This window comes from Sciurus carolinensis, chromosome 15 (genome assembly GCF_902686445.1).
Source record: "Sciurus carolinensis chromosome 15, mSciCar1.2, whole genome shotgun sequence".
NCBI lineage: Eukaryota > Metazoa > Chordata > Mammalia > Rodentia > Sciuridae > Sciurus > Sciurus carolinensis.
Genome location: NC_062227.1, coordinates 73589539 through 73602220, shown reverse-complemented (window position 1 = coordinate 73602220; position 12682 = coordinate 73589539). Strand labels below are relative to the sequence as shown.

The 12682-nt window shown below is 36.8% G+C and overlaps 1 protein-coding gene across 3 annotated transcripts in view; it reads right to left on the bottom strand.

The window, feature by feature from the left end:
* The window catches only part of Ccdc102b (coiled-coil domain containing 102B), a 154099-nt gene extending 147461 nt beyond the window's left edge, over window positions 1–6638 (bottom strand). For all 3 annotated transcript variants that reach the window (XM_047526624.1, XM_047526625.1, XM_047526626.1), the window contains exon 1: window positions 6535–6638. The gene's annotated coding sequence lies outside the window, so the exon portion shown is untranslated. The remainder of the gene's footprint in view (window positions 1–6534) is intronic.
* Between the last annotated feature and the right edge of the window lie 6044 nt (window positions 6639–12682).

Genomic DNA, 12682 nt, shown 5'->3' with positions numbered 1-12682 from the left:
TAAGCTACTTCTTATAACAATGAGATGCAAATGTTGATCTTGCTGGAAGTGTTTCATTTATAAGATTTTAAATCTTAAGAAAGATATCTAAAAAAAACATAAATAGTAGAACTTTTCAACAATTTTGCTATAAACACGATTAGAACTTTTCCTGGTGTTAGTCCCTGTCCATATGTTCCCCATTTTAGTCAAAGTGAATTATTTATTTAGACTCAGGATCCTGAGTTTCCAATCCTCTCTGTAAGTGTTGAGGTTCTTGATTTGTGAATTTTCGCATAGGAAAAGACAGAACTCAAAAAGAAAACCAATTTAACTATAAAGCAAATTCGTAACACAATGGCTAATTGATCTGGAATCAGTTTTCATTTGTGTGCTTTTATTTTGGCATAATTGTTTATTTCCTTAGTAATAAAAACTAAAGGAATGGGATTTAAAATGTCAAAATAACAGGAAGTGAATAAGCAGTGTTTATATTTCTCAAAAGATCATCAGACTTTCCAGTCCCTGAAATAGAAAATGAAACCCATGTGTAAGGAAAGTTGCAGAGTCAGAGACCAGATTAAACTTCTAGGTTGCTGGAAACTGTTTTCACCTAATCGCCCAGTCTGAATATTTTCTTCTCATCAAGTCTTTCACAAGTAATACCTCTAATACCTCAATTTAAAAATCTTCCTCCAAAACTCTTTTTTTACTATTTTTTCCTTAAAGATCTCTGCCTCCTCAGATTTATACATTTCATTTAATTTTAATTTATACAAGAAAAAAAAGAATAAACACTAAGAATTTTGTGGATTCTTAGAATTGGGTTTATTATTTTCATCATTACCTGCTTTCACGCCCATTAGACTTGCTTAAATTTTCAAATTTCTTAAACACAAGCAGAGAACATATTGGCTTAGTTATATCTGTAGGTCACCATCATTTATATACTTCTCAGTGTCAAGATGATGTAAGTATGCAAACACAACAACATCATAAGGTAGAGTAGAAGCCAGAGGCACTGGGCTAGATTTGGGGAACCCAGATAAGTCTCATCCTTAATAAAGCCATAAACTTTATGTACTCATTTACAATAGGAGAGTAAGATATGGTCTGTGGTTGCCCTGAGAGTGTTTTGTGACGGTATAGCATGGAGTATGAGCCACAGATCATCCAGCATAGCACCTAGTTAGTCTCCCTGCAAATGAGGGCAGTCTGAGTGGAAATGATCTATAAGTATGAATTAGACAGGGTACGGAAAATGAAAATATAAAATATCTCACTGATAACTAATTACACATTGCTTACATTTTAAATGATAATGATTTCATAAATTGAATTTACTAAAATACATTAGATCGATTTCATTTATTTGTCTTTTAACTTTTTAGCTACTTTAAATTGGAAATCATGCTTGAATTATATTTCTATTGGACAGCACAGTTCTAGACCATCCAAAAAATTTCAAAATGTTTCTTTTTCAAGGAGAATTTTACAGAAATAGAAAACTATGTTTTGATTTTTTTAAAGCATGTTCAGTATGTTTTGGCAATGTTTCTGTTCCAATCATGTAGAATTTTCCTATATATATTTCAAATTAAGGTGATTGTTCATAACATTATTGGCAACTATATTCTTGAAAAATGCATTCTATTGATAATGAAACTATACACCTAAGTGTCTATGACTGTCATTCAAATACAAGTGGACAGGACACTTTATTCTCTGCCATATGGCTACATAATGAAATTGTCACATCACAACTAAACAGACATCATTCAAAAAATTAAACACATCTGCTCAACAGTTCAATCTAAACTTTGAGAAATACCACCAGTTAGACAGTATGTGAAAAATGATGACTGATTTAAAAACATGTATAATTGTTAAAATATCTGCTGTATTGGAAATTGAAGGTCAAGAATCATATTACCAATTTATACTCCCTGCAGAGCATCATTTTTAAACCTAATGTTATTTCACTTTTAGCTAAAACTTTGGCAAAAAATAAACATCTAGAGAAATTGTGGACTATTTGTTAGATGTGAAAAATTCGGCCTCGATCTCATCCCTGCCTGAAGATTGTTCTTTAATACAGATTGTATGACCAATCAGGACATGAGGCCAACAGTAAAGAGGCAAGTGGAGAAATCAAGCAAGATAACAGCACCTTGGCCCGGGAACAGGTATTAAAATTTATCTAGGGAAACCAACTGTGTTACTTAATTGCTTAAGTAGCAGAGGAGTTGAAGCATTTTCCAGGACAAAAATCTTCATGTCCAAAACATTTCCACATGTAGTACCCTTATAACTAATATTCTCACCCCGAAATCCCTAATAATTCCCATAACCTCCCTCACCTCCCACCGCTGCTTATACAACCCTAGACGCCTTACTGCGCTAGCATTTCTTCCCAAATCAATGCCAAACGCCTCTTATTACCTCCTCCCTTCATCCTTGTAACTGTCCTTTTTGACCCAGTTTTGACTCTGTCAGTCAACTCTATTGCCTTTTCTCTGTTTCTCACTTACTTCACATCTCCCCTCCCCTCCCTACTCTGCACTCTATTCTGACAGGCAAGCCTCATCCTGACATTCTCTTCGCTACAACTGGCTTAGAAAACCCTAAACTGGTCAAGCCGTCTATCTCCCTGCTCCACTTGTGCCCTGAGCCCTGCTCCTATTGGAGAAATCTTGGTCCGCACTCAGGGGCCATCCACTTCTCTGTAATTTTATAATAAAAATCTTTAATACAAATATTTTGCTCTCTCTATTCTCTTAAAGTCACTCTGTCAGTTTCAACCCTAACTTCAAACAAAAGAGGATGTATTACATCACTAAATCTGATTAATGGTTAATTCCAGAACTGGAATTCCTGTTTATTTAAACAATCAGAGGCATTTGTGTGATTGCTATTTCCATCTCTCGAGAATCCCTCACTCGCTTGGCTTAAATCAACCCAGATAATATTTAAGTACATAATAATATTAATAATTTCCTCGAAGTTAGAATTTCAATTAAATGGTTAGTTTATTTCCTACAATACAATGTCCAGTTTTCCTTTTTTTTTTTTTTTTTTTTGCGGTACTGGGGATTGAACTCAGGGTCTTGTGCTTGAGAGGCAAGCACTCTACCAGCTGAGCTATCTCCCCAGCCCCAGTTTTCCTTTTTGTAACCAAGGTCTCAAGTTCATATTTGATCACAGTTGAGCTTCTATGGTCAGGGCATTGAGAACTTGACACCAGGAATGAAAATCATTCTGTGGAACATAATCTTGGAACACAACCCAAATCTATTTATTTAAAATAGAAAGTCATGAGGTCAGAAACCAGATCATTGCATTTCAAATATCCTCCTCTGTTTCAGTGTATGGAAAAATATGTTCCTACTGTGAAGCTTAATTACATGATTCTATTCTTATAAAGTAAGAGATACTATGTTTATAATTGATAGCATAGAAACCATCATATGTGCATATATTGGTATATGTGTATATAAATCTTCAAATAAACTTCATTATCAAGCATAAGCTGCAGGGTTTTTTTTTTTTTCTACTTCATTCAAAGCATAGAACACAAAGGAAGAAAATGAATGTGAATTCAGATACTATTCCTATTTTACTTCAAGAGGAAATAAAAGATATTTAAAGTTTGTATAGATGGGGGAAAGTTGCTGATAAACAGGTTCTATTGAGTTTTTACTGTGGACACACTGAATTCTATATTATCCATTTGTAACATAAATTTTACTTACACTCTTCACTTGTTGAGATAAAACTGAAATATATAGGGTGATTTCCTTTGATAAAAATCACGTCTCTCCATAGTTTTAAGAGGGTGTGGTCACTAAGTGTTCAATGACATCAAACATTGAAAAGAAATCAAGGAGAGCTAACCTGCTCCCAATAACATTCCCAAGCACTTCAAGTATTTCTATTGTGTACAATATTCACTGAAAACCAGGATGAAATTTCCTCTGAAAAATCAAAAGATATCTTTTCTTTAATATATTCAAAAAATAAGAGAGAAAAGTGTAAGTGTTGAATAGGAGACAAACCAATTCAAATGTAAAAGTTGCTCCTTATTTTTTCTCTTCAAGCTTTACTTGTATTTGTCTTAATACATCCTTCCACAGACCCAAATATTTATTAGCCTTTCATTTGTTATCTACCATGAACCAGGCACTACACTTGGGTAAATGACAAATATGAACTCACTCACACGCACACACTGAAACCTATTGCCTTTTCCTTCAAGTGATCCATATTTCTGTACTTAGAAAAATATCATAAAACACTAGGAACACAGATCCACATTGTCAGAAACATCACATTAACAATTACTGCTCCTTATATGCATTATTGATTTCTGTTCTCTACTGCCAAGGAAAAGAGTAGAACACTTGATAGAATTGTGATTGGTGGAATATATGGAATATTGGAGTTGATCTTTGGATTGTTGTCTCACTTCCTCCTCTTTACACCTTATTACTTCAATGCCCATTTCAAAGCACTCTGCTTAACTTCTACCAGATTTACATTCCTAAAATACCAGCGCAGCACTGTGGAAATAGGTCTGGAGTCAGAAAGACATTGCTTGGAATCCTGGCTCCAGCACTCACTATATCCGTGGCTTCAAGTAAATGATGATTTGACATTTCTGAACACCATATTTCTTCATGTGTAAATGAAGATAATGTGTAAAATGAAGTCAGTTTATTGCACAGCTATCAGAATTGGAGACATGTATGTCAATCACTCTGCACACAAGAAACACCATCTGTGTTGGCAGGATGCTGTTGCCAGCCTGACAATGACGTAAGGAGGTACATACACTGTCTCTTCTCAGAAACTTGCCATCACCCTCTTTGTATGATACATAAAATTTGAAAAGATTTTGGTGAATTTTAAGATTTCCATGAACATTTCCTGCTCTACCTCTGGAGCATAATGTCTGCTCCTCACAAAAAGCATCTTCCATGCTCAAATCACTCAGATTCCTCCCCACTATTCTTCCATGCTTCATGCTAATCCGTGCCCTTTAAGCTGACTGCTTCCACAAAGTAAGACTACTTCTCTTGTTTTCAGCCACTATCCAAGTTTCACTAACTTTTCAATATTCAGCTCAGAAAGTTGAACCTCTTTCAAAGTCTCATGAATTCCTCTAATCTAACATCTCTGCTAAAAAGAAAACTTTTAAGATTTTGACAGAACTCAGCTTACTTTGTAATATCAACACAAAAATATGATACTTTTTCAAATAAATGTGACCTGAGACTATTTTTCATACATTTAAGAATCATAGTCACTATCTTTGTGTCTCTGAGAATTAGCTAATATACATTAATTAGAGGTATTACCCACTACATGAGGCAAGAAGCTCTGTCCCTGGGGAATGAGGCAACTATTGAACCCAATGAATATGCAGAATGCAAAAGAGAGACAAGGAAATAACAGTATTTCACAAGAAAACTATTTTTAAAGTTTTTGAAAAATAAAGCAATTCACATAAACCATCTCTAGATGTTTTAAGTCCATATTGCAAAATGACACAAAACCTACAAATATTGTCTGACCAACTTGTCAAATTCCTTTCCAATTTACTATTTCACAAAAATATGGAAAAAAATTAGAATTCAAGAATATTTAATGTGTACATAAGGATATTTATGGACAACAAAAGGGTTATAAAAAAACAGAAAAACTGGTACTGATGTAAATAAGATTATAAACAGATATCGTTATATAGTTTGATGCTGTATATTATTTAACTATTTCTAATTGTATTTTTTATTTTAAGAATATCTTCCTCATATTTATGTTCAACTGATTTACCCACTGGACATTTTATTTGATAATTTATCTCTGCAGAAAACATAAGCAAATTCTTCCCAATTGATTATAGAGATTTTTTATTTAGCCCTGCAATTTATTCCTATATAATTGAACATCAATTTCTTTTTTTTTTTCCTTAAGTACAAGGTTTTATGATTTTTGTTCTGTGTCCCTATCGCTTCCACACTATATGGGTAACATATAAAAGTCAGTATTAGTGCTAAACATAAAATACACTTTTCTGTTAAGGACGATAAGAATTTAGCATAAAGATTCACAAAATGAAGAGAGTATAGACTTTGCATGACAATTTCACTGTTTTTACTACAAGAACACAGATTACTTCAAGCACATTCATTTATATTCACATGGAACTAGAAAATAAGGATTCAAGATCAACCTATTCTATGACTGTCTAAAATTGGAGTCGAAATTCTTACCTGAGGTTTGTTTAGTATACAGTTGTTTTTTGTTTTTTTTTTTTTTAAAGACAGAAAATGCATGAAGATGTCAGGATAGATAAAACCTACAGTGGAAAAACAGGAGGGAAGTGAAGAAATCAACAGCACTTTAAAAAGATCACCCCATTTCTGCTTCCAGATCTACAGTAGTTTTCCTCTACATCTTGTAAGAACTGTCTTTTCCTTTGCTCTGAGAAGGCTCTGCCTAGCAGGAAAGTATGAAAATTAAATAGAAAACCACAAGGTTATGAAATGCTCTTACCCTCTGGGCTTGCAGGGCTGCGCTAGCCTCTCAGTTGCAGACACATGTGTAAACAACAGAATTTCCTGCATCCTTTTCTCATCTGAGCAGCTCCGGGGTCCTGGCCAACAAGATTATTCCAGTATTAAGGACACCCCACGCTAACTCCAAAAGGATTCCCATTGGTTGTGAAATTTTATCAAAACCAATACCACAACACCCTCTTTGGATCACAAGTAAGCTAACCAAAATAAAATAATTTTAATGTTCTCAAAGTATTAAGTGTTGTTATCCCAAGCTTTCCAGAGAGTCCATTTGAAATTATGTTCTGTGAGCAGAAAAGGAAGAAAATGCCCACCCCCTCTTCTACACATTTATTTAGTATTTAATAATAATAACTTCTAAAAATGGAAAAACCTAAAGCTAAAATGGCAAAATAAAAACTATCCAAATCCCCTATCTGGAAAATAGTTAAAGGAAAATTCTACTGCAGATCATAGAACAATGGAAAATATCATTTGTTCAATTTGGTTTGCATTAAGTTGCCAAAAAAAAAAGAAATCATATTTAATAAAATACTTGAGGATACAACTCATAATACAAAAACTATATGTCAATCCTTTGATCTTAGTCATATTGGCAGGGAATGTGACCTGTAGTCTCCAGGAGAGCTCTCTGGCCCCTTCCCGGCGGGGAAGGAGAGGCTTTCCAGTGACATGACTCAGCTGTCAGGAAGTGTTCTGATGAGGGTGCTGGCAAAAGAGCCTTCCTGACTGACATAGCACACAATTCTCAAAAGAAAAGAGAAAGAGGAGTAGAGGAGACACAATCAGTATGCTCCTCCTCAGTGACACCAGGACAGCTTCAGAAATGAGGAAGTAAATATCAAGTAAATGATTTTATTCTTCCACCTTTAAATTCAGTGAATTATTCTTAGCTGAATAACAGTTTTATCATTTATTTCGACTTAGCAGCATCCTTTCCTTCTCATTGCCTGATGCAGTGGAAATGTGACCATTCTCCCTATAAAGTCAACTAACCCTTTTTAGCTATCTTGCTCCATCACAATTCCCTGTGTCTTTGAACGTTCCCTCTCCCTGGACTTTTCCCGTGGGATGTTAAACACCATAAATTCCTCAGGCAATTCACTTGTGCCAATAATTTCAATTTCTATCCAGTCATTTTCATTTGCAGGTACTTTTTTTCTCTCCTTCGTGGTCAAATGATTTGAAGAGCTCTCCCTAGCTAATAACCCCATTTAATCTCGATTCACCTCCTTCAATGCATCAAAACAAAATCACAAACTTCTGTATGTGAAAAAAAAAAAAGTATTAACATTTACAAACTCTTCTCTATTCTTCCCTTAACTGACACCTATGCAACCTTTGATGCCCTGCACAATACTCGCCATGTGAAGCTTCTCTTGGCACAACACTCTTCTGATCTTCATCTCTAGTTGCCTCTTCCCATCCTCTTTGTGGTACCTCCATCTCCTTCTACCCTTTGTTAGACATAGGGGAAGTTGTGGGATAAACCTATGCATTCTCTTTTGGTTAGTGTCAAACAAACTCATGGTTTCAATTACCATCTTTCTTTTCGGATAACTCCTAAATATCTGACTTTGGACCACATCACCTTCTGAGTTTCCAATACTCATTCAGTAGCACATTGTGTCCTGCACTAGAAAATATCACAGATACGGAACCAAAATGTTAAAACTGGAGTCATCACCATGCCACAGGCCTGCTATGTTATAGCAATAAATACCACCATAGGCTTACAGTTACTAAACAAAAACTCTGAAAGTCACCCTGACTCCTTCTATTCTACACTCAACCCTACACCTGTTCCTTGTGTTGTTCTCATAACTTTTCCATTCTTGCTCTTCCCACTGCCACCAACCTGGTTCAACCAGTCACATAATCTTCCAGAAACACTTCAGTGTCCTCTTAAATCACTTTTCTGTCCCCAAACTTGCTCTTCTTCTTGTTTAGCAAGAGTTACAGTGGCCTCTGTCCAATGCACATGCTACTTGAAACTCTGAAGGTTTCTAATCCTCTGGTCACCTCTCTCCTTCCAAAGTCTCTCTTGGTTTCCAGAATGAAGCTTTTCTGTATTATTTTTTTAAATCTCTTTTTCATGCCATCCACTGAACCCTTCTTTTTTTCTGTCCTCTGTGTTGGAATACCTTCAAGGAAACATCAGTGTCCTATTCTTCTTCCACATATTTTGTCAGGGTGATCACATCTATAATACAGTCATTGTAGGTTGCATTGTGTACTCCAGGAAGATACACTGAAATCCTACCCCTTATACCTATGGATAGGACCTATTTAGAAGTAGCGTCTTTACACATATAATCAAGTTAAGCCATGCAGGATGAGGGCAGGGCTAATCCAATGTGTGGTTCCTTGTAAAACGGCATTTAGACACACACAGGGGATGCTACGGTGAGACAGAAAGCAGAGATTGTGGAGATGCATCCACAAGCTTAGGTTGGTCAACAACTACCAGCAGCTAGGAAAAGGGAAGAAGGCTCTCCCCTCAGGCCCTCAGAGAGAGCACGGATCTACCCACACCTCTATTTTGGACTCCTAGCCTCCAGAACCGTGAGACAAGAAATACCTGTTATTTTAAGCCACAAGTTTGTGTAATTGGTTACAGTAGCCCTAGTGAACTAATATACATACAATTCCCAAATAGATAAGACATTCCCATAGTAGTTCATCAAGCTTCATATCTGAATTTCTAACAGTCAAATGAAGTATTCACTAGGAACCATTTAAATCTCTCAATAACAACGAATATCTTATATTTCTCCCAAAACTTTTATTTTAAATCTTAAGAAATGATACTACCACCCCCCCAATCCCTCAAGATAGAAATCATTTTGTTACCCCTCAGTCCTTACTCTACTTTGCCCCTCAAATTTAGTAACTCCCCTTTGTATTAAAACTTGAACAAATAGTCTCTGTCTCTGTCTCTGCTTCATCTCCTTCCATCTTTGTGGAACCCACATCAGTCAATATTTTGGCTTGCCATAATTTTTTACAGGATGTTTCTAAATTATCTTCCAGTAAACTCTGGTTGTGAATGGGGAGAACTATTTCACTTGCAGCTTTCTCAAGTGAAGGATCATTTTTTCCCACTTAGCCCCACTTCCTTTGGGGCCAGAAAGTGGAGAGGGTGTCTAACCTCACTCTTACTGCTGAGTCTGACTCTCAGACTCTTTGTTCACTGGTAGCATGGTACCTACAGAATCAAGGAGACAGTTATCCAGGGTCTCCATCCTAGCTCAAGGGGTACATTAAAACCATGGTCCATAATACAAATGGACACACACACACCCCCACGGTTTCATTACCTGAACACTCCACTTCACATAACAATCACCAGGGATACAAGAAAAAAAGCATGGGAAAATGAAGCTTTGGACTTTCCATAATTTGTTTTCAAATCTACAGTGTCTTAAGGCACTCAGCATGCATCAGTAAGGATTGATTTTTATTCTTTTTGAGTGTATTCTAATTTTATTCCATATACTAGGCCTTCCCTGTGGATTCTGCTATTTGCCTATCCAGTATCATTTCTCCCCTTCTTTTCCAACAATAAGAATTTTTATTTTTGTTTAAGTCGACAATGTGGTCAATTAAAAAAATTGCAATCCAGCCTTCCATATAAATGCCTTTGTCTGGGTGGTAAGTTTTGCCAGTGAAACATAAGTGGAAATCTAATAAGCATTTTCAGAAAAAAAAAAAAAAATACCTTTTCCTGGTTGAGATGCCAACCCATCTCACTTCCCTCTTTTCCTTTCTTCTTCCCTTCTTGAGAGGACAGCAGACTGGAGCTGGAGAAGTCTTTGCTGAATGATGGTGCTGTCATGGGTCCACGATTCCTTGGAAGGCACAGATTGAGAAGAGCAGAAGGACCCAGGACACTACAGCTTCCCACGGGCTCTCAGTGTTGGAGGAGAGGTGCTCAGTCTGGCTAAGCCAGGTCACGTTTCCCCTGTGACCTTCTCACTGGGTCGGGAGCTGCTTCAGGCTGAGGGAAAGTGGCCATGGTGTCTGACTGGAGAAACAATGGGAAATCACTATTCATCAAAACTGATTTGATTCCAGGTCCTTATCCCCTACCAGGGAGGTCCAGAAGAAAGCATGAAATTGAGAACTCCTACAGCAACCTCCACCCAGAGGTACATCCATCTTTTACCCTGCTGTGAGGCACTTCCTCCTTCCCACCACTCAGGTTAATGCCAAAGCTCTGTACTTAGTTACATGCTTTGCCTCAGAGACCACCAATTTCCTAGGGAGGTCATATTGTATTTCTCATTTGGGTCTTTTGCAATTAGACAAGTTAATCGATGGATAAATGGCTGAAAGTATAAATGGTAAGTGAATAGACAAATGAATACTCTATGAATGCATTGAAGAAAATAAAAGTAATGAGAATATCTCAGATTTGGAGAAGTTGTAGAGAAAATAAATTAGAAAGATATGCCCTTAAAACAATGAAAAGTTATGTGGGGATGTTTACATTTCTCCATTTTCCCCTGCTTTTATAAATCAGAAGAATTAATAATGCCAACATCATACATATGTACCTCTCCCAAATTTTTAAAAATTGAAATAATAAAAAGTAGGACAGGACTGGGGTTGTGGCTCAGTGGTAGAGTACCTGCCTAGCATGTGTGAAGCACTGGGTTTGAGTCTAAGCACTGCATATAAATAAGTGAATAAAATAAAGATCTATCAACTTCTAAAAATTTTTTTAAAAAAGTAGGACAAATAGAATTTTATGTGGACCTTAGTAACTATTCAAACTAAGCCATACTTTTAAATTTTGACTGTGATAATTTTAATGGTTGTAGAAATATTCATAGAATTATTCTAAAACAGCTTGTTACAGTGCCAGTAATTGAAAATGTCTTGTAAGGAAGTCAATTTTGATTTTAACTGAGAATCACTAGGTGATTACTTTAGAAACACGCATGCACAAATTTCCTATGTATAGCTCTGATGTTACAAAGTCACCTTCATTAACCAAGAGGGGTGAGTTGGGAGGTCACTGTCTTCTCTTAAGCTAACCAATGTCCACCCCCTACAACAGACAATAAAAGACAGCATTTGAGTCTATTGTGGCACATAGAAAATAACATTTTCTACTCTCTTACTATTTAAAAAAAAAAGAGATTATTGTTTCTTGTTGGGGGCTGTGCCAGCCAGAACGGCACCTGATCTCATCGGCGGTGGGGAGGTTAATTGACATAAGCGCACTCAGGTGATTTATCACTGGCCGTATTCAGTTAAGTCCATGCGCACAACGCGTGCACAGGTGTTCCCGAGCGCGCCTGCTCGGGCCTGCTCGTTTTGACCCTTGCCGTGATGGGGCAGCTGGCTCCTCGCCTGATCCCAACTGGCGTGGCCCCGTCCTACGCCTCCTGGAGGGAATATAAGTGGGCACTGGGTGGGGGCGCGACAGTAAGAGCAACAGCTATCAGAAAGAAGCGGAGTAGAAGCCATTAGCAGAAAGGAAGAAGAAGAAGCAGCAAGCAGATAGAAGCAGCGAGTAGGGGCAGCTGCGAAGGCAGATCGCAGAGTGGAGAATTGAGAACACAGCTCTAGATCGCAGATAGGCAGATTGCAGTACGCGGGACACATCACTAAGAAGCACCTCAGATAGACGCACCCTTAGTTCACAGGATGCAGGACGCACCTTTAAGAAGAAGCAGCAGAACTAAGAAGAAGTAGATCTCTGATAAGCATAGAAGCCTCTCTTTCTCTAAAACTTTCTCTCTAAGCAAAGTTTCTCTTCCTCTAAGCAAAGCCTATCTTTCTCTCAAAGTCTCTCTTCCTCTATAAAATAGTGAATATAGGAAAAATAGTTTATTTCCAGGCCCCTCCGATAAATACCTGCGCAATTGTTGCCACGGGTGGCAACAGTTTTCTCAATTGCTTTACACACAATATATATTCTCTAAGAATGTTAAGTTATAGTACTAAGTCAAATAGTTCTATTTTGTCAGAGGAAAATTAAGAAAAAGAACTTAGATTAATATATCTGATTTAAAACATCTAATATATTGAAAATAGTAGATGATGTCAGACAGACTAGAGATTGAGCCTAGTTGATTATGCTCAGAGAGCAACATCTCTGAGCCTCAGTTCTT